Genomic DNA, 22,823 nt, shown 5'->3' on the forward strand with positions numbered 1-22,823 from the left:
TGCAAATTAGAAATATGTAAACACTTTTAAATATTTTTTATATGATTTCCTTCCCTCTGTTAGTGGCTGATAATTTATCCTTCGCTACAAAAGAGTAACTAAAATTCCATTTCCATCAGCATTTCTCTTTTAAACCAAGTCATAAAATTTTACTCAGAACTGCATTGTATCATGCAAGGTCTCATCACACCAGGTATTTTGATATGTCTTTTTTATAATTCAGAAAGTTCATTTGGCCATTTTATAAAATAAGTAAAAATAAAATCAGTCAGACTCTTCCAGGTGCTTCCCTCTACTTCAGCTTAAACAGACATTAGATATCAGAAAATAGGAAAACAGCATAAATTTTGTGATAGATATCTTATATTACTGCTTTGACTTAGGAGAAAAAACACCTTTACTCATTGAACTCTGACAATACAGAGAATACTCTTTCTTAAAACGCAACAAAGATGTTAGGGGACTGAAGGCTAAAACCTGAAGAACGGTGACAGGAAAAGGGTTTGTCTACTTCAATGAAAAGAAGGACTGGGGACACATGATAGCAGCGTTCCAATATCTCAGGGGTTGCCACCAAGAAGAAGGACCTGAGGGTAGAACAAGAAGCAATGGGTGGAAACTAATCAAGTAGAGAAGCAACTTAGAACTAAGGATTAGTACTAAAATAATACACTTGGGATCTGTTTTGGTTATTCCCAAGGACTTGGGTATTTGCAATGAGCCAAAATGTACAGAAGAAACCCACAATTTCACTGTGGCGTCATTTGTTTGTTTGTTTGTTTGTTTGTTTTGTCCAATACATAATGTAGGTTATACAGAATATTCACGTAGTAAAATATATCAAAGAAAGAATAGAAGAAAAGGTACAAGAATAAAATATGTCAATGAAGAATAGAGGGGAAGATACAGGAATGGAAGAAAATATATAAAATCATATATAAATGATAAACAAACAAACAAACAAACAAACAAATGCAAACCATAAACACTGTCACAGAAACTGACTGAAGATAGGTTCAGGGCATCTTTGGATTATATATCATACAGGCTGTTCTATTAGTACAACAACAGAGATAAATTAGAAGATATGATTAGGGAACTCCAAGCCCTCTGTACTTCATAGTGCTATCTTGAGTAGAAACAGAAACTTTACTTCATCTATTGAGCTGTTTATGACTACTGGTAAGAAAACAGAAAGCTTCTGTCCTTTTTTCAATTTCTCTTCTATAGCTTTCCTCACCATACACCATAAGTCCTGATTTTAAAAGCATATACACTGCACACACAATGTATTTAAATGCTGAACCATTTTTCTTCTAAATGAGCAAAAGGCATACACATTTGTAACCTCTACTGAACTTTATCCCATTGAAACCTTCATGATGACTGCTTCTATGAGTTAATGTCTATTTTGACTCTCTTATTAAAAATCTGCAAACACTCCTAGGCAGCTAAGGAAACATTTTGAGAATGTGTTTAATTATGCAGCCTTGGGAATTGTGAAGGTGATCTATTTGGAGTGTGCCAAATATTGACTTCAGTTATTTTATTTTTTCATTTGGAAAAAGGAAGTCAGATTCATTCTTTTCAGTTCTGAAATTCTGGAAATTGCATTGTTTTGCTACTCTTTGGGCAAGTATTTAATCCAATTGACATTTTTGTAATAAAATATGATTCTTAAAAAGAATAGAACTAAAATTCGTTTCAACTAATTAGGACATTTTATATTATGTTCACTAAATGAAATAATGGAATAATGTTTATTCTGGATTAGGATTTTTTTAGGATACAGGGAGTCTCTGATTTATAAGTTCATTTAGTGACCTTTCAGAGTAACAATGGCACTGAAAAAATGATATATGACCAATATTTGCACTTATAACAATTGCAGCATCATGGTCACATGATCAAAATTCAGATGCTTGGTCACTAATTCATATTTATGACACTTGCAGTGCCTTGGGGTCATCTGATCCTCTTCTGCGGCCTTCTGACAAGCAAGTCAATGGGAAAGCCCGACAATTGTGGCCAGAAAGGTCATAAAATGGGTCAAAACTCATTTAACAAATGTTTTACTTTGCAACAGAAATTTGGGTCTCAGTTGTTGTCATCCCTCGAGGACCAGCTGCATTTTCTGTAGTTTTTCTTGGACATAAAACATCAACTTTATTTAGCTGTTTAAAACATGTATCATTTGCATTTCTAATAAAATATAAAAACGGGGAACAAAACCAAAATTTAAACAATATCAATATGAAAATTCAAAGCAATAATAAAGTGATAAAATTTGAAACCAATGGAAATTAGACGTTTATATTTGTACAGTATGTTTATACATTATAAACATACTGCAATGACTGGGCTGGTGGATAGAAATGAGAACTGCAACCCTGAAACCAAGGAGATCCAGGAAGGTCAAGATGACCGCTGCAGTCAGACAATTGAAATCCCACCCCATTTATTACTTTCTTGTGTGATCATAGAAATATGAATCTAAGGCTCCCTACATCCATGCCTATTTACTAGATCAGCAGGCCCCAACCTTTTGGCATCAGGGACTGGTTCCATAGAGGGACCAGAGGGGCAAAGGAGGCGTGGTTTCATGTGCTGCCTGCATTTTGAGAATGGGCCTTGGATTGGTTGCATGGACTGGTTTCTTGCATGCTACGGAGTGATGATGTTCCACAGACCAGGGATTGGGGACCCCTTCACGAGAGGATTCAGACAGTGTCTATTAAAAAGGATAATTTGCTCTTTTCCACTCAAAAATATCCAGTGAAGGGCTAACAAAATTTTTACTACCACACTGTGGGTGTGACTTATGCATGACACCCTGCATTTTCTTTCAACATCTTTCAGTGCAAATTGAGTGCTCTGAGGTGGAGCTCCATTTTTGCTACCCCACTGGGTTCCCCCCTGTCCCGGCAGTAGCCCATCTCTGAAAATATCTCAATAGAAGTACAGTGGTACCTTGACCTAAGAACACCTCTACTTATGAACTTTTCCAGATAAGAACCAGGTGTTCAAGATTTTTTTGCCTCTTGTCAAGAACCATTTTCCACTTACAAACCCAAGCCTCCAAAACTATAACGGGAAAAGGCAGGGAGAAGCCTCCGTGGGGCCTCTCTAGGAATCTCCTGGGAGGAAATGGGGCCAGAAAAGATGGGGAGAAGCCTCCATGGGGCCTCTATAGGAATCTCCTGGAAGGAAACAGGGCCCCCACCCTCCCTGTGATTTCCTCAATCGCACACATTATTTGCTTTTACATTGATTCCTGTGGGAAAATTTGCTTCTTCTTTTCTACTTAAGAACCTGGTCATGGAACGAATTAAGTTCGTAAGTAGAGGTACCACTGTATCCTCAAATGGAATCATTCACTGGCCCCAGGCCTGCCGGCAAAGCCATATCTTCAGGCCTTTCAGAAGGCCAGGAGGGTCGGGATCATGTTGGTCTCCGGGGGAAGTTGATTCGATAGAGAAGGCTCTCCCACATGGTCCCCCAGTTGACATTGTCTAGCTAAAGGGACCTTGAGAAGACCAACTCTGTGGGCCCTAACCGGCCACTGGGAGGTATGTAGTATAACTTTATTTAATATTTATTAGTAAAATAATAAATCCCTATGCTGATGTTCCATTTTGATTTATACCAAAAGAAAATATAGGTCAACAATGTGTTAACAATACCAAATACTGGTATATTCAATAACAGTAAGGAATTAGTCCTTAAATAATAAAAGTAAACTTAAAATGTAGCAACAAACCTATTTATCTAAAATCTAGGAGTCTCGACATTTTGATACATGGTCCGATCGTCAAATTTTAGCAGATGAGGCTAGGAATTAAATATACTTGGAGATGGTCAGCTGCTACAACATTTGGCCTGTAGCAGAAAGAGAGAAAACACTTGGCTGAGCATCAAGACAATTCCTTCTGGTTTCTTGCATAGTAATAATAATTCTTAGGTTTTAAAGACAACACCTACTTTCTGCTTCAGAGAAGAATTTGGTCATAAATGGGGGGCGGGGGGGGTAGCAAGTTGAAGACCTAAAGGAGTAGAAAGTGAAGTTGCCAAAAAGTTCAATGGCATTTACCAATTATGAAAGAGATTTGCCATAACCAGCTTTTCTATTTGATGTCTATATAGGATGGTTGTGCAGATCAGGGTAATGGATATGTCATAAATAATTCAAACTTCTGGCATTGTAATTGCCAAAGAAAAAATCCAAGAGATAATATGTGGTAACGGATAACCAATGGATTTCGCCACCTTTTAGTAGAAAATAGCACTGAATATCAGCCAGATTCTCTAGAGCACAGATTGTCAAACTTGTGGCATCATGTTGCTGTCATGTGACGTTTTCTGATGTTTTTCCCCTTTACGGAGCTGGGGTGGGCGTGGCCTGCATGTGTGCATCCAGCCCAGGGGCCTACTCTACAGTTTTCAAATAGATAGATAGAATTTTTTGTTGGCCAAATGTGATTGGACAGACAAGGAATTTGTCTTTGGTGCATATGCTCTCAGTGTACATAACAGAAAATATACATTTGTCAAAAATCATAAAGTACAACACTTAATGATTGTCATAGGGGTCAAATAAACAATGAAGAAACAAGCAATATTAATAAAAATATTAAGAGTACAAGCATCACGTTACAGTCATACAGTCCTAAGTGGAAGCAAGTAGGATGCTTGGCTGCATAGCTAGAGGTATAACAAGCAGGAAAAGGGAGATTATGATCCCGCTATATAGAGTGCTGGTGAGACCACATTTGGAATACTGTGTTCAGTTCTGGAGACCTCACCTACAAAAACATATTGACAAAATTGAATGGGTCCAAAGACAGGCTACAAGAATGGTGGACGGTCTTAAGCATAAAATGTATCAGGAAAGACTTAATGAACTCAATCTGTATAGTCTGAAGGACAGAAGGAAAAGGGGGGACATGATCGAAACATTTAAATATGTTAAAGGGTTAAATAAGGTCCAGGTGGGAAGTGTTTTTAATAGGAAAGTGAACACAAGAACATGGGGACACAATCTGAAGTTAGTTGGGGGAAAGATCAAAAGCGACATGAGAAAATATTATTTCACTGAAAGAGTAGTAGATCCTTGGAACAAACTTCCAGCAAACGTGGTTGGTAAGTACACAGTAACTGAATTTAAACATGCCTGGGATAAACATATATTTGTTTCTCCAAGTCTGCGGAGAGGGGCGGCATACAAATCTAATAAATAAATAAACAAATAAATAAATGTATAAGTAAGTAAGTAAGTAAGTAAGTAAGTAAGTAAGTAAGTAAGTAAGTAAGTAAGTAAGTAAGTAAGTAAGTAAATAAATAAATATCCATCCTAAGATAAAATACAGGAAATAGTATAAGGGCAGACTAGATGGATATGAGGTCTTTTTCTGCTGTAGGTCTTCTATGTTTCTATGTTTCTAAAATGGGTGATAGAAATGATGACAAACAAAGTAGTAATAGTAGTGCAGACTTAGTAACCCTTCCTAACCCTTCAGTCAGAGTTAGGGCTTGTTTTATAACATGGAAACCAAAGTTAGAATGTCCTAATTAGATGAAATGTATTTAAATTTCTTGACAAGATCATTCTGAAATGTCACATAGCAATAACAATTTCACTTCTGTTTACTGGCAGGCTATTTATAAAAACATGGCATTGAAGTGCAATAGTTACTGGTCAGCATCAGAGCAAAATCTGTCTCATTTACAGTTCTTTTGCACATATCTAGCCCTTGCTTTTGATGTTGGGGGGATAATTGGATAAAAATATTGATTAGCCTGCAAACAGATTCTCATCCTGCATGACAGTCATCACAGTCTTAATTATATTAGAGAAATACAGATTTCTTTTTCTTAATACAATGATGACAGACCATCTGGGGAAAACCATCTGTCAATGTGGCTGTACATGGCCACTAGCAGAAATACATAGGACAATTAGGAATTTGTCTTATATAAAGCAGAGCATATGTCATTACTGTATAATTCAGCATTATCTACATAATGCTGACTGATCTGCAGTCAGGCGGTAGGGAAAGCAAGTAGGATGCTTGGCTGCATAGCTAGAGGTATAACAAGCAGGAAAAGGGAGATTATGATCCCGCTATATAGAATGCTGGTGAGACCACATTTGGAGTACTGTGTTCAGTTCTGGAGACCTCACCTACAAAAAGATATTGACAAAATTGAACGGGTCCAAAGTCGGGCTACAAGAATGGTGGAAGGTCTTAAGCATAAAACGTATCAGGAAAGACTTAATGAACTCAATCTGTATAGTCTGGAGGACAGAAGGAAAAGGGGGGACATGATTGAAACATTTAAATATATTAAAGGGTTAAATAAGGTCCAGGAGGGAAGTGTTTTTAAAAGGAAAGTGAACACAAGAACAAGGGGACACAATCTGAAGTTAGTTGGGGGAAAGATCAAAAGCAACATGAGAAAATATTATTTCACTGAAAGAGTAGTAGATCCTTGGAACAAACTTCCAGCAGACGTGGTAGATAAATCCACAGTAACTGAATTTAAACATGCCTGGGATAAACATATATCCATCCTAAGATAAAATACAGAAAATAGTATAAGGGCAGACTAGATGGACCAGGAGGTCTTTTTCTGCCGTCAGACTTCTATGTTTCTATGTTTCTATGACTGGCAGCAACTTTTCAGCTTATTATATTACGGTGTATTTCCCCCCAGTTCTATATAGGAATGCCTGCTCAGGGTTTCAGAACATTAATTAGATGTACAAGATCTGAGCTGCAAAATCCAGATTACCACTTGGTAATTGAAAGAAATTATATGTATATATAAGCAAGGAGATTTAACAAAAGCTTCCGCCCAAAATTTCAGGAGAGTTTTAGGAAGAGTTCATCATTTCATTTTCACCCCTCTGGGATGTTTGGTGTTCCTGTACCTGTATGTTTTCCTGAAGATGCTTCATTACCAGGCTTTTCTCCTTGAAAATACTCTGCAATGCATAACAAATGCAAGCTCATAGTCATCACTACAGAAAAAGTCAAAGGCTTGGAGCAGTGAGCAGTCACATCTTAGTTGATGAGAAATGACCAGAAAAAGAAAAGGGCATATTGTGTAGACTTGGTTGCTGAAAGCAGAAAAGAGAGACAGGCTGACTTAGGGGAAAGCAAATGGATAGAGAAACAACTAGAAGCAAAAGATCTACATTTAGTCACTATTTATTTATTCAGCAACTATACAACAGTGTTCAGGTCATTGCAGGTGAAGCTGGCTCTGCACATTCAAAAGAAGAAGAAAAGGATCATACAGAAAGGGAGAGAGGATGATAGATTCTTAATAAGCAGAGAATGCAACTGTGTTCTATACGATGACAAAAATAAAGTTTTGGTAGTTGGTGATTCATTGCTATGAGGAACTTTAAACAAGTATATGCTGGACAGAGTTATTAGCTCATGTATGGTGTCAGGAAGAAGCGTCAATCTTCAATCTTTCAAGTTTTAATCTTTCAAGAAGTAATGACAATTATGCCTTTCTGCTAACGTATGAACGAACAAAGGACATTAAAAAAAACAGCTATAACCATATCTTCATAAATGTTGTAACTCTTAAGAACTTCAGCTGTGTCCTCATCCAACTTTCCAAGCTATGACAAAGGACAAAAAGAAAAATACTCCAAGTCAAAGACTTGCTGTTAGGATGGGAACAATATGGCTTCTGGGATCCTGGTCTGAGACATCCAAACAATAGATTGCTAAGAGATGGATGGATGGATTTATTTGTTTGTTTGTTTGTGTTCTGTCGGGCTCTCTGGTAGAATCCTCCCAAAAATTCACAGGTACAAATTTCAGACATACACACATTTGAAAATTCAAAACAATGTTCTTTATAATGAAAATTCACTTAAACTAAGCCCTCTTTTGGTATAGCAAAGAGCACTGTCTCCAAACAAACTGGTAATTTGTACAAGTCCCTTATCAGTTCTGTGATACTTAGCAATTCACAGTCCTTCTTCTTTCACAAAGTAAAACATACTTTGCTCTGGTTTAGTTTCAAAGCAAGGAAAAATCAGCACACAAAAAGTCAAAGTCAGTAAACCAGTCACAAAACACAACGATCAGATAGCCTTCCACAATGGCCAAACCCACAGGCTGCTATTTATAGCTGCCTCACTAATTACCACAGCTCCACCCAACCACAGGTGGCCTCATTTTCTTTGATAATAATCTCTCAGTTGTTGTTGCCTATGCATCGCTCTCCGCATGCGTGGCTGTATCATTAACTCTTGTTCTGAATCCAAAGAGGAGCTAGATAATTGATCTCCTTCTGAGCTGTCTGCCACACTCTCCTCCTCCCTATCACTCATGTCTTCTTGGTCAGAGGAGCCTTCATCAGCAGATTCCACTGGGGGCAAAACAGGCCTGCAACATGTGGATGTCTCCCCCACATCCACAGTCCTTGGGGCAGAAGCTGGGCCAGAGCTAACTACAACAGTTTGTTTGTTTGTTTGACTTCTATGCCGCTCAATCCCAAAGGACTCAGGGCAGCTTACAACAACATATGAGTACAATATAAATAGATACAAAACAGTAAAAAGAAGTCGACATTATCAAGCTAAAACGTATTAAAAATTATTATAAAAAGTGACAGTCACACTCAAATACGTACACACCATTCATGCAATTGGACTTCATGAAGCAAGGGGAGGTTGGAGGGAGCATGGCCAATGTCGCAGCGCTATGGATGTCTCCCACACACCATGAGGAATCCTGATTCCCAGCCTTTTGGAGACCTGGAACCAAATTGGAACCAGGTCAGATATGTCCTGGAGGGGCATTAAAGAAGAGAGGCACCAGTCAATGATCTGGGGACTTCCAAACCCTCCAGGGAGCCATAGGGAACAAGAATCTCAGTCAGCAGCTGTGGAAGACGACTCTGTTGCCATTAGCTGGGTTGGCCATGATGAGAATGATTGAAATGGAGAAAACATTGATTGCCTGGGTGAAAAGATCTAAGTATTTGTTCTAGAGAGAAGTGAAGAAATGTTGAAGCTGGGTGAGTGTGTGGCCAATTTAAAGAAGAAATTTAAAATTCAAAAGGAGACACAAAAAACTCTAAAATGGAGTGAATGGCTATCTAGGAATTGGAAATACTATATTGAGAATTAAAGGAAAAAGTTTAAAAGCCCAAATTTGAGGATGTCTTTATAATTGGACTTGGTGGAAATTAAAGAGACTGAAAAAGAATAATGAATTTGAAGAAAGTATCTTATAAGGACTTAAAATACTTTGGAGACTTTTGTAAAAGAGCTGTTTTGTTATATTGGGAACATAACGCCATCTGCTGGTTAAAAAAATATTGCAACAGATCATGGAAAACTCAAATTAACGGACAGCTGAAGATTGACCTTGCCCATAAGACGATAACTAGGAGCTTGAAAGGACTTGAAAGCAATGTATGTTGTGCTAGTGTATTTGATAGTGCACTGTTTTGGTGATAGAATATAAAAAGATTTTGAACTGGATTTTTTAACTGGAGATTATATAGACTTAAACTGCAAGTAAAAAAAAATCCATGAACTTTGTAAATTATGAACTTGACAAGATGGAGGCATGGATCTATGAAAAACTGACTGTTATAATATCTCTATGAAGATATAAAAACTTACCTTTTTGAAATCAGAGGTGAAAAGTAAATAGAAATTAAATTGGGTCATAAAGAACACTTTATGAAGAACAAGGAGATTACACAGATGAAAAATGAACTGAAAATAAAATATTGATTATTATTATTATTATTATTATTATTATTATTATTATTATTTATTAGATTTGTATGCCGCTCCTTTCCAAAGACTCAGGATGGCTCACAACATAATACACAATGTACAAATCCAAAACAGAATAAAACCCTTATCATAAAAAATTAATCACACAATCCAAGCAAACCATACATAAATCGTAATAGCTAAGGGGTATGTCATTAGTACATTGGGATTTATGATATAAGAATATAAGAAAAGAGTAAGAGGAAAGTATTAGCATCAGAAGAAGCAATTAAAAAATAATAGGGATAAGTAATAGGGGTAATAGGGATAAGAGACTAGTAAGAATTGAGAGCAGACTTACACAAATAATATACTACTTAAAATGAAGAAAAGGAATTTAGAAAATAAGAAGTTATTAGCATAACAACAACAACAGAGTTGGAAGGGACCTTGGAAGTCTTCTAGTCCAATCCCCTGCTTTGGCAGGAAAAAAAAGGAAGAAAAAGTTAAGAGACTGCTTCTCCATAGACTCAGGACGGCAGCAGTGGGCTACAAGCTGAAATGCTAAATTGCACTTGCCGCGGTGGTTCATAAGTGCTTGTGGAGCCAGTGTGATTTTGCTTCTACACCTGTGGAGGTAGCAAAATAGCGCACAGAGTCGCAAGTGCACCTATGTTTCAGCATGCGCGGAGGCAAAAAAAAACCCTCGCCAAAACATGGGTGCACCTGTGGCTCTGTGCACAATTTTGCTATCTCCAGAGGTGCAGTAGCAAAACCGTGCTGGCCCTACAAGCAGTTATGAGCCACGGCAGCGAGCACAGTTTAGCATTCCGGCTTGTAGCCCACCGCTGCAGGGCGGCTTACAACAGAAATACTGCTGCAAAAAAGAAAAGTGAATGAAGCATAAGTTTTGAATGGCTCTACTGTATTCTGCTCTTGCAATATCCATGTATTGTCTAAAAAGTGATATGTCTGGGATACTTTAATTTGGATTCCTACATTGAACAGGAGATTCAGCTTTTTAAACTATGATTCTATGATCCTTATGAAGACATGCTGGGAGATGGGGCAATTGAACCTGCATCTTCAGTCAAGTCGTACATGACCACCTCTTCAGTCAAGTCGTACATGACCACTGACAGTGACTGCTGACAGGTTTTGAATGGAACTTACTGAATTCCAGGGTTCATGCATTATTGAAGCATGCCTATCATGACAAAGTAACATTCCTAACTTTAAGTGACGGTGCCTCTGAAGCTTCTAGAATTTATGAAATCCACAAAATGAAAATTCCAAGCCAATGAAAAACACAACTGTAGGCTATATTAATAGGGTTTAAAATAGCAAGGATGCTTTCATTATAGTGTGGTGCCTGTGGCTTATTTCCAAATTAGATTGAAAAGCACAGAGATGTATTTTCAGTTTGAAGCTCTTACTGTAGGAGTAAGAAGGAGAAAGATAGAGGGGAGAGATTTAGCAACAACTGAAATTCCACCAGTGGCTTTTTGAATGATGCATGAGGTGAATTTTTTCCCTGATTGTGCACAGAGGGAATATCAGACGGTGCTAAGAGATCACTGCTGGGCAGGCATGTTTGACATAATATTCTGTGCTGAAAGTTTCAGGGAAACCCACTAAGCCCAGAATCCCACAATAAATATATAAAAAAGAACTGGAGGTTTTTTTAAAGAAAAAACGTAAGGATAGGGGAAGCTGTTTTCGCCCTCCCTAGACATTGAACTATGTGTGTGGGCATTCGTGCAGGCGTGATAGCTCGTGCGCATGCACTTGAGGGGAAAAAAAGTTCACCACCACTGTCCTATATCCTACTACTACCGACCACATACTACCATTACAAACCAAATCGTCATCTCTCAAGCATACAATCTTCTTGTAGGCTCCTAGCGAAATCTTCTCATTCAGATAATAATAATTGTAATAATAATAATAATAATAATAATAATAATAATAATAATAATAATAATAATAATAATGTTGTTTTAGATTTGTATGCTGCCCCTCTCCGAAGACTCGGGGCGGTTCACAACAATAATAAAAAACAATATAACAGTGAACAAATCTAATATTAAAAGAAAAAGATATATAAAACCCCAGCAATTAAAACCATACAACACATACATACCAAACATAAAATATAAAAGCCTGGGGGAGGTGTCTCAGTTCCCACGTGCCTGGCGATATAGGTGGGTCTTGAGTAATTTGCCATTCTAATCTCCGGGGGGAGTTGATTCTAGAGAGCCGGGGCCGCCACAGACATTGTTTGGTCGATGGGACCCGGAGAAGGCCAACTCTGTGGGACCTTATCGGCCACTGGGATTCGTGCGGTAGAAGGCAGTTCCGGTGGTATAAACATTGTATGGTGCCCAGTTTCATAGAGTTGTACAGTTTCTTATGGTTGTACAGGGGTTCAGGAAGGCCTATAAGATCTGGCTTTGCTTCAAAGTCAATTGTTATTTGTGAATCCCCTATTAGTTGCAGTGGGAATGTCAAGGTTCCAGGAAACATCCAAACTAAATCAGAATTCCAGTCAAAGTACTCCTCAAAGTTCCAATTTATTTCCAGAGCCATCCTGGCATCCACACTGGGAAACCTAAATCTGAGTATCCCACTCAGTTGAAAGGTCACTTACCTTGCCCCCCACCCACAAACGTGTCATGTTGCCTACTCAGATTGTGCCAGTGTGGCAAGTCCTCCTTCTGCTTCCACCCAGGTGGTGGGCACAGGATGGCCTTGAACCATTCAAAAGAATGTTTTGTGGCTGCATCTGTTCCCTCCTGAAAACCACCCCTCCCAAGTTGCTATAAACATTAGGTCTTCTATAGATAGTGTGGCAAGCCGTTAATTTATCACCAACTTCTGCATGGGCTTGACAGGGTGCAATGATCTAGCAGTTAAGATACTAGGTTTGTTGACTAGAAGGTTAGCAGTTCAAGACCCAAACACCCTGCAACAAGATGAGTTCGCATTCTTGCTCCAGCTCCTGTTCTGTGCACAGCCCTCAGAGTGACCCCACTGACTGAAAAATCCATTATTTTATGAATAAGTCAAACTCTTTATTGATATAAGTGCACATAACAAAAAGCAAATTTTAAACTGCAAGGGAAAGGGGGTTATCTTTTTCTTTGAAGCTAAACATAAACTATGTTCAGCAAAGGCGCCAAAACTCGGCCTAATCAGCATTATTTAGATAACAAGTCCATTCATCATTTAAGCATATGAATTTGCTCACCAAAACCCTAGCCAACAAGCATACAGCAGAGAATGTCTTTTTGAAGCAGAAATCATGTTTTTAAAGCCTTGTTCAATCACACACCCCTCTCCATCTCACATCCCAAGATCCTTTGCCTTTATACTCCTGGAAGTGACATCACACCTCAAAGAAGCTAAGTCTGTACTCTAATACCTTTTACTATACAGCTCCTCTCGCCTCCTCAGCAATCTCCTATAGCGAGGGTCTATCCACTGACTTTCCACTCTAATGTTTTCCTCATCCTCCAACTGGGACCACTCCCCCATTGTCATATCAGCCCTCTCTAGTGGTTCTTCAGGCTCACTGAGGTCACTTTCTCCCTTACTCTTGCTCTCTGCATCAGCTGGCAATCCCCCTGTCCCAGGGTACCCAGAGGGGCCTGTCTCATCCTCCTCAGAATCTGACATGACCTGGGGTGGACAAGAAGCACTCACAACAGCTCCTGCCAATGTAGCTGTTAAAAACATGCAAATGCAAGTAGATAAATAGTTAACACTTTGATGGGAAGGTAACATTGTTCCATGCATCTTGGCTGAAGTCATGCTGGCTACCTGATGATGGAAGAATCTTCAGGCAATACTAGTTCCTTTGCTAGGAAAGGCAGATGAACACTTCTTCCTAGAGTTGGATGTAACAGGGCAGAGGAAACCATTGTCTTTTTTTAAAAAATTGTGTTTTTAATGTTGTTATTTTCAGTCTGAATGGTTACGTCCTGATTCATGTTTTAACTCTGTATTTGGATTTTGGAAAAGGGTTTATTGGTACTGTACAACCATAATAATTGTAAATACATAAATATGTATATGTATTACTAGTTTGCATTGTTCTTTAGATAGGTGAGAGTTAAGTGAATGTATATATGGAAATTGAGTTGGACACAAATGGCTTTTAAAAAAATTGTCCCAAAATTAGTGGGTACTAATTAAAATTAGTGGGTACTAATTAAAATTAGTGGGTACTAATTGGATTTAACAAGATATAATATAGTGGTGTTATGCTTGTACATTGTACTTTATTCATAATTTAAGTTTTGGCTATTGCGTATAGTATATAGTGTGTGTAATGTTGAAATCTATCTGTAGTTTGATTTTGAACTTTATGGACTTTACATCTCTCTAACATTACAACCAGATTTATTTATTTATTTTTTATTTTATTTATTTATTTTGTCCAATATACAATAATACACAATGAAGGTAATAGAGGACACCTTAGAGGAAATAGAATTAGAAAAAGAATAGAAGAGAGAGTATAGGATAAAATAATCAATGAGAGAATAGAAGAAAGATATAGGGGTAGAAGATAAGATATATGGGATATATGGGAGACAATAGGACAGGGGTCGGAAGGCACTCTAGTGCACATGCATTCTAACATGGTAAATGGCTTTTAAAATGTTTTTTTAATAAATAGATTGATTAATGTAATTATATGGCAATTGGTACCTATAGTAGAGAAGATGGAACTAAAGTTGCTTTTTTCTATTGGCAGAAAGCAGTTGTAAAGTAGTAGCAAATAATCTGATATAAATTTCCAGCAGAGGGCATTAGTGATCAGAGGTGAAAAGAAAAGGTGAAAAAGAAGAAACCAGAAAGACAGCAAGTCCAATTAGTCTCTCATTGGAAATATACAGTAATGTATGAAAGCAATCATCATGAACTGTAATAGCCACAGTACAATGTCATTAGTTAATTTATATAAATGTTGTCTACTTCACATGCTTTGTATTCTGTTCCCAATATACACTCTCCATCTTATAGTATTTTAATTCTGGACACAATACCCTGCAGTTTTAAACAAAGAAACAAAGATTCTAGGCTTCCTTGAAAGCCTATCCATTCAAAAGTCTGGAGAGGGTGTACATAACCAAGGTTTGCTGTTCTGTGATGCAGGAATTTCATCTCAAAGGAAGAGCATAGGAGTGCTTCAAATGTATGGATTGATGCTAGTTTTTCCACAGGGATTGCTTACTAGCAGAGGTGCATCCTTGCTGGTTTCAACTGGTTCTGTAGAAGCTCTCAAACGCATTAAGGTATGGCAGCTGTTTTGCTATATGCTGTCATCTCCAGAAATAAGTACAGTGGTACCTCGGTTCTCGACCATAATCCGTTCTAGAACTGTGGTTGAGAACCGATTTGGTCGAGAACCGAATTAATTTATCCCATAGGAAATAATGGAAATGTATTTAATTGGTTCCCAGCCCATTGACTTGCTGGGAACCAATTAAATCTACAGTATTTCCTCTATTCCCTATGGGATAAAGATCTCAGGGAACGGGATGAGAGGGAATGGGAGTCGGAACGCCTCTCCTGGCTGCCCTCTTAATAGCCTTCCAGTCTCTACCTTGTAACTTCTCCACGCAGCAGGAAGGGTAGGGCTGGATACAATACCGTCAGCTTCATGGGGGCTACTTTCCTTAGCGTTCAGTCGGTTACCTACAAGCAGCTGCACCAATTTTTTTCCCCCGGCGGTGCTGCTGCTGCGTCGGGAATGTCGCGCGGTTCAGTTGGTTGCCTCCAGGCAGTTGCACCAACTTTTTCTTTCCCCGTGGCGGCTCCGGCGGCTTCCCTTCACGTGACGTTCCTGACGCTGCTGTTGCTCCTCGAAGGGAAGCCGACGGAGCCGCCACCGCCGGGGGGAAAAAAATTGGTGCAGCTGCTTTTAGGTAACCGACTGAATGCTGAGGAAAGTAGCCCCCACGAAGCTGCCGGTATTGTAGCCAGCCCTACCCTTCCTGCTGCGTAGAGACTGGAAGGCTATTAAGAGGGCGGCCAGGAGGGGCGTTCCAACTCCCATTCCCTCTCACCTCGTCCCTCAGATCTTACATTTCGGATAGAAAACAAAATTTTCTGTTCAGTATCCGAATTTTTGTTCGGATACTGAAGCAAATTTTTGCAGAAAATTTTGTTCGGTATCCGAAATGTACGAGAAAGGAAGCGTTCAAAAACCGAGGTACCACTGTAGTTGGAAAATAGAAAAAGAGGTAAGATACCTAGTTATACATATACTAACAGCTGCCAGAATAGTATATGCCCAACAGTGGAAAACAGATAAAATACCGGAAGAAAACATAATAATTTAAAAAATACTAGACTGTGCGGAGATGGACAGGCTATCCAAAAGATTAGAGGGAAAAGAAGAATCAGATTACTATAAAACATGGACAAAATTTTATGATTGGCTAAAATAAATAAATACTGGTAAATAAAAATTTATGCAAAGCAACACGTCAAATAAAAGAATTCAAAAATTAATACTATGTAAAAGAAGTGTAATTCTCTGATCAAATATCCCCCCCAAAAAGTGGGGAAACTTTAATTTCCCAAATGTTGTATATATATGTTTTTATGTATGTTTTTTCTTTTGTCTTCTATGTCACATTTGTAAAATAAAATTAACGAAAAGAAAAAGAAATAAGTAGTTGGATAGACCAGGTAAGAACATTGGTTTATGCCTCTGGAAACAGCCTTAGTTCCTCCCTTAGAGTTAAGGTCTACGGCTGTTGGGACCTAGGAAATCTTCATACCAACCTTGAACATCATGTTAGTTTTGAGGCATGATATTTCAGGCTGAGTCATTCAATAAGGAGACAGCAAAAAAAAAAATAATTACAAGGACAGTTTGGATCATTGCTGACTAGTCAGTCAAAACAGCAAATGATATTTATAGCCTCATAATATATGATAGATATTGAAAGAGTTCCTGTATTTTAACAATAGGAAACCAGTATTGTGTTATGCTTATAACTCAAGATTTAAAACGATTTATATAGTGATGTTGGAAAAGTTTATTTTACATTATGTCTACACCACAATCCCCATCATTCAGAAATACGGGTAGCCCTCGACTTAAGACCACAATTGAAACAATTTTTTATTTCTAAGTGAGATATTTGTTAAGTGAATTTTGCCTCATTTTACAATTTTTCTTGCCACAGTTGTTAATTACTGCAGTAGTTAAGTTAATAACCTAGTTATTGTTCACTAGCTTAAATCTTGGAGGGATGAAGTTATGATGCTTTAAATGAAAAAAGAAAGCTAAGATACTCCAGGGGGCATCCAGACACCAAATCATATTTTCAAATTTATAAAGAACTGATAAAGAAATAGAGGGAGAGACCAGGATAGATCTATTTCGAGCTTTTTAGCTCTCCTCAGCTAGCCATGCCCTCATAGGATTCAAACCTGAAAATATGATTTGGAGTCTGGATGGCCGTGGGAGTGGGGCTGAGAGTCAAAATGGAACAGTGAGTTCCCTCCCATATTTGGATCTGCTGGATGACTTGACATTTAAATGTTGAAAAACATTTAAATTTCCCGTGGCTCAACTGATAAAAATGAGTAGAACCTGTGGCCTAACAATTAGAACTTTTAACCCAGGTTGGAATCCTATGAGGGTATGGCTAGCTGATGAGAGATAAAAAGCTCAAAATAGATCTATCCTAGTCTCCCTCTATTTATTAGTTCTTTATAAATTTGATAAATTGATAAAATAAAATAAATTTTTTTATAAATGTGTATATATACACACACACACTGTTAGGCATTTATGTTGTGTTTTTTATCAATGTATGTGCCAACATGGCTCTATTAATAAATTGAAACTTTGAGAAATACTTTGCCTTTGACTCTGATTTAATTTTGGATGCTGTTTGGAACCCTGACATCTGTCTTCCTCATTGACTCAACTTGTCAGAAGGTTTCAAAATGAGATAACATGACCTTGGGACATTTGCAACCGTCATAAATATGAGTCAGTTGCCAAGCATCTGAATGCGGAGCATGGGGATGCTGCAACAGTCATAAGTGTGAAAAACTAATGTACAGGGGGTGGACAAATAATTGGAAACACTTGACTTTTGGGCATCATAATGTTTGAATATGTTCAAATCAATCAAAATGTGATATATTTTAAATTCTGTTATTTGATATGTTTTTTAAACCTTTTTTTTCTTACAGAAATTTAAGGAAATTGGTTATAACCTTCTAGAAATGGCAGACCTCTCAGATTTTCAAAGAGGCCAAATTGTTGGTGCTCGAATGGCAGGCGTTAGTGTAACAGAAAGTGCCCGAATGTTTGGCGTTTCAAGAGGTAATGTCTCAAAAGTAATGGCTGCTTTTGAAAGAGAAGGGAAAACGTCCTCAGCCAAACACAGGTCTGGTCGAAAGTCGAAGTTGTCTGAGAGAGACCGTCAGACTCTAAAGCGAATTGTTAGAGCGGATCGCAAGACCGCAAGCTCCTAAAATCACTGCAGAGCTCAATATTCACGTACAGAACCCAGTTTCCACAAAAACTGTTCAAAGGGAGCTTCACAAATCTGGATTCCACGGAAGAGCTGCAAGGTGTTTCCATCTTTTTGTCCATCCCCTATAAGTCACTTTGTTGTAACTTCAAATGGTCACTGTGAACTATCGTAAGTTGAGGACTACTTGTAATGCAGTCTATGATAGCACGTGTCTTTCTAACTTAATATTGTGTTTCTAGAACAGTTTTTAGTCTCTTGTTGATCTTTATGACTTTGTTTTTCTATGAGAACCACCATACTTGTGTGAAAATTTGATTGTTGCTATTATTGACAGGAAAGAAAATAGTCCTAATAAGTAGATGTTGCTTACTATTCTTTAATCATTTTCAGAAAACTGAAAAATAAATATTGCTCCAATTTTGTCTCTGTTGCTGATCAATATAGCATAATTCAGAAACCTATGATTGGCTTTGTCTAGTTTACTTGATTCAACCTATTGTGAATTTAACACACATAACTGAATTCTGCATTGATTTTTCAACTATAACTGAAAGCTTTTATTTTTATCATTACTGCAATATATGTAAATCACCCCAACTCAAATCCTGGGTGGCATGCGGCAATGCATCAAAACAAAGCAAAACTATCTCAGAACTCAAATTTGTATAATTATAGACAGTATAACACAGTAAAAGAGAGGTTAGTCAAAGACAGGCTTGAACAGGATGGTTATCATAATCTTAAGAAATTCAAGGTGGCTGGAATCAAGCACATCTCGAGAGGAATTATATTTCAGAGTCTACTATTGAAACAACCTGATATCTAGACCACAGTCCATGTGCTTCCTATGGGAATGGAACTTCCAACAGAATTTCTTCAGATGTTTAAATCAAATAGATTATTGCTATAGGCCAGTGATAGGCAGCCCATGGCGTTATAAGTCATAGTGGCAAAGTGGTTGGAATGCAGCATTGTAGGCCAGCTCAAGATTGACTCAGCCTGCCATCTTTCGGAGGTTGATAAAATGAGCACCCAGATAGTTGGGGCAATATACTGTACCTACTCTGTAAACTGCTTAGGAAGTGCTGTTAAGCACTGTGAAGTGATATATAAGTCTAAGTTCTTTTGTCATTGCTGTAAGTGATAACCGACACCCTGAATTTGCCAGAAGTCTATTGACAGCTATTATATTAACATCACAATCGGGGTGGGTTCTGGTTTCTCCTGCTGCCATTTTTTGCAAAAAAACCCAAGATGACGGTCCCCAGGGTGCCTGAGAGAACCATCTCAGGGGCGTGGCAGGCCTGAGTTGCAGTTGGGTCCAGCAACCCAGGCCACCAAGTTGCTATTGGTTCCATAGAACCAGTCTAAACCAGGAGGAACCCATCTCTGATCACAGTACAATGCTACACTTCTATGTCCAATTAGCAATCTTATCATGACATGTAATAAATTTGCAGCTTCTGGGTCCCTTTAAAAGACAATCCAAGTAAGCTTAGTGCTCATCATGATAAAAGTGAATATGATAATGGCACATTAGTCTAGGTTGAATGGTAATTGGTTCATCAGCCATTTGAACAAGCACCCTACCTTGCCCTGACTACTACTACTTTCTATTTGATTAGGAACTAAAAGTCCAGTAGGACCGAAGATCATAGACTACCTATTTCAGGGGCAGCGTAATTCCATCTAGCACATGGGTGTCAAATTAAATCATGTCACAGAGCCAGAGTGGGCATCGCCTGTACATAACTTTATTATTTTTACTGAAAGAGTAGTAGATCCTTGGAACAAACTTCCAGCAGACATGGTTGGTAAATCCACAGTAACTGAATTTAAACATGCCTGGGATAAACATATATCCATTGTAAGATAAAATACAGGAAATAGTATAAGGGCAGACTAGATGGACCATGAGGTCTTTTTTTGCTGTCAGTCTTCTATGTTTCTATGTTTCTATGACACATCTAGCCCATGGGCCGCCAGTTTGACAGGCCTGATCTAGCATAAGCACCAAGACATTTAAACAATTAAAACAGGTTTAATTTAATTCTTAATTTAAAGAATTGGAAAAGCAGTTAAAATATTAGTTATACAAAGGCATTATTAAACAGTTTGGGGATGTATCTTTTTATCTTAGTAGGGTGTTCTTTTCATGGTTAAGATCCATTTTCAGGAAAGAATTGAACTTCAGTCCCTGAGATGGATCTCAAATAACCTTAATGTGTAGTGGTGGTGATCATTATCAGCCCTTTGAGACAGACTAAATCAGGAAACTGACTCCACAGGAAGGTAAGAGCTATACTTCAATGAGGCTAAAATTATGATAATATTGCAAGCTAGGTTGTGCTTTACCTTTATTCCCTCTTTCATTCTAATAAAGGAAGGAAGAAACTGCCTAAGTATCTTCTGAATACTTCTTGCTGCCCAGTACTTAAGGCAGAGGTGGGGAACGATGGGCCCTTTAGGACTTGTGAACTTCAACTCCCAGAATTCCTGAGCCAACATGGCATTTGAAGTCCAGAAGTCATGAAAGGGCTATCGTTACTCATCCCAATTTAAGGAATGTTTCAGTCTTTACTTATGCAATGTTCTTATCTTTTTCCTTCTAGGTAATCTCCATAGCCTTCTGCAATAATATAATATAATGCATTCTATTCTTTTTTATATATGGCAGTTTGGGACAAAAAAATAATGGTCTTGAGTTACAGGAAGAAAGATTCTATAGAGCAGTGATGGCGAACCTTTTTTCCCTTGGGTGCCAAAAGAGCATGTGTGCATGCTATTGTGAATACACAAGTGCCCACATCCATAATTCAATTAAAGGGGAGGGTGAAAACAGCTTCCCCTCGCCCCGGAGGCCCTCTGGAGGCTGGAAATTGCCTGTTTTCCAATTTCTGATGGGCCCAGTAGGTTCATGTTTCACCCTCCCCAGGCTCCAAAGGCTTACCAGAAGCTGGGGGAGGGTCAACATGCTCTCCCCAACCCCCCTGGAGGCTCTCTGGAAGCCAAAAATGTCCTCCCAGAGCTTTTGTGCAAGCCAAAAATCAGCTGGCTGGCACACACATGCATGTTGGAGCTGAGTTAAGGCAACGGCTCACGTGCCAGCAGATATGGCTCCGCGTGCCACCTGTGGCACTCATGCCATAGGTTCACCATCACTGCTATAGAGCAAACTACTTGCAGAGTTGCTTGACAGCCAACTCAATAACACAGAGAAGTCTTCTAGCTCCATTAAATAGATAATTTTAAGCTCCCTTTAATTTGCACTGTACTTGGCAAGGATTGGATCCAATGGTCCCTTTTCCAACTTTATGATTCTAAAAACAGCTCAGGAGCATTCTAAATTTGTCCTGGGAAAATATTTGAAAAATGCCTTCTCTGATTATGCCAACATCTATAAGAAACCTCAGAGTAAACGTCTTCATCTTAATGCAATGGCATGAATGCTCCTGGAGATATTTTTCCAGTAGTGGGTTCTAAATCTCGCTGCTACTGGTTTGCACTCGCGCATGCTCATGCACATGTGACACTTCTGTACATGCACAGAAGTGTCCTGGATGGGTGGGCGGAGCCTCCTGCTGCCACTACCGATTCACAGAATTGGGCCGAACTGGGAGCAACCCACCACTGCATTTCTCCTAAATTAACTAAAGTATGTTCCTTCCTATCCTTTATGTATCATTTTGGATTGGACTGACTGCCATGACTTAACAGGATAACAGAATTGGAAAGGACCTTGGTAGTCTTCTAGTCCATTACCTGCTGAAGAAGGTAATTCTATACCATTTCAGACAAATGGTTGTCCAATATATTCTTCAAAATCTCTAGAGTTGGAACTTCTGGAGGTAAGTCATTCCACTGATTAATTGTTCTGTCAGGCAATTTCTCCTTAATTCTAGGTTCTTTCTCTCCTTGATTAGTTTCCATCTATTGCTTCTTGTCCTGCTTTGGAAATAAGCTGCTGTGCTATATTAAACTAAAAAGCTGTTGTGAATTGCATATTCTACGTTCTTCTACCAACAGCCATTATAATAAAAACAATATTGGGTGAGGCTAAGCTAAAAATGAAGCAGACTACAGCTGACTGAAGCCAGTAAATTAAGGACTTTATTAGTGCATGAATGCACTTCATCCACCCAAGCGGTTAAGATGTGAAGCAAATACATGAAAAGCCACTGAAGATATATTTTAATACATATTTATGCAAAAGGATTTCTTTAAAATAAAAACCTTGCTTCTGCCTTGGAAAGTTGCAAAGTAGGAACACATACTGTGTAGGAGAACAGGATTACCATAATTTACTCACATCTGAGGAGAGAAGAGTACACCAAATTAATGTGTTCATTGGTAAAGCAGAGTACCATTGCATTTCTAAGGAAAAAACCCACAGTGCATGAGGCCTTAAGCATCTGTGGAATTTTTGATCATTGTGGGAAAAATTATCAAAGGTTTTTTAAAGCTATGCTGCAATATCAAGCAGAATTACAGACTCTTAGCAGAATCTTGGATAAATTTAAAATGATAGTCGGATAGGTAAATGTAGTATT

Source organism: Erythrolamprus reginae, chromosome 3 (assembly GCF_031021105.1).
Source record: "Erythrolamprus reginae isolate rEryReg1 chromosome 3, rEryReg1.hap1, whole genome shotgun sequence".
In the NCBI taxonomy this organism is placed as follows: Eukaryota; Metazoa; Chordata; class Lepidosauria; order Squamata; family Dipsadidae; genus Erythrolamprus; species Erythrolamprus reginae.